Raw genomic sequence first — 1,070 nt, forward strand, 5'->3', positions numbered from 1 at the left:
GCTGCAGAAGTCGCTGCGTTTCGGCCGGAGGAGCGGAGGCGGCCAGCAGGTGGCGCCGCCCACCTTCACCACCTTCCGGAGCGACTCGGCGCCGTCCGGCTGCCGGGTGACCGTCAGCCTGGGCGAGCAGACCGGACCGGAAACCAGAACCGAGACAGAAATCTGAAACCTGAAGCCGCTCTGACGTCACGGCGATGGACAGTTTCACGTCTCAACGACTTTCTGATAGAGCAGAAGAAAATTATAATTCACAGAAAAACCTTCAACATGGTGGTGGAGGGGTGATGCTGGGGGCGTCCAGCCGGGTCCGAACGACTGGAGGAGTCAGGCTTCAGGAACGGCCTAGTCAAAGGAATGTTTGGCCCTGCAGAGACTGCTGCTGGGTCACAGGGTGTACTTATTTTTCCACACGCAGCTCTTTGCGTTCTTGTTTTAATAAAAAAAATGATGCGTTGAATCTGTTGAGTTTTTCTACAATCAAGTTTACAGGAACTTCAGTTTTATTACAAATATTTTCTAATATTTATCCAAATTATATTAATCATCTTTATTAACTTAAATTGTCACCTAATTATTTTAATTTGCCTCCTTCACATTCTGACTTCCTGATTGGCTGTCTGAGTGGCCTAGTTAAATCCTCTCCACTGCGGTCTGCAGGGTCCCGCGGCCCCCGGCTGCCTGTCTCTGAGGGCCGGCCCTGGGGGCCTCGCTGCATGTCCGTATGGCAAGCTGACTGAACATAAAATCAGCTTCACCAGTTACATCCCACATTTCTGTATTAGTCTGGTTTCCTCCTGTTGCCATGGTAACCAGGATGTAGCGAACTAAATCTGTTGGATTAAAACTGAAAACAGGAAGAATTTTCAGATGAATATAAAATCTGTTTTTAGCTGAGAAAATATGGAATTTAAACAACAGACTGAATGATTTTCATTTAAAAAGAAAATCTGGTTTGTTTGGAGAACTTTGACCCAGTTAAAGTTAAATAAAATTATTACATTTAACTTTAAAGTTAAATAAAATTATTACATTTAATTTTAGTTGAAGTTAAATAAAATTATTACATTTAA

This window comes from Poecilia reticulata, unplaced genomic scaffold, assembly GCF_000633615.1.
Source record: "Poecilia reticulata strain Guanapo unplaced genomic scaffold, Guppy_female_1.0+MT scaffold_277, whole genome shotgun sequence".
NCBI lineage: Eukaryota > Metazoa > Chordata > Actinopteri > Cyprinodontiformes > Poeciliidae > Poecilia > Poecilia reticulata.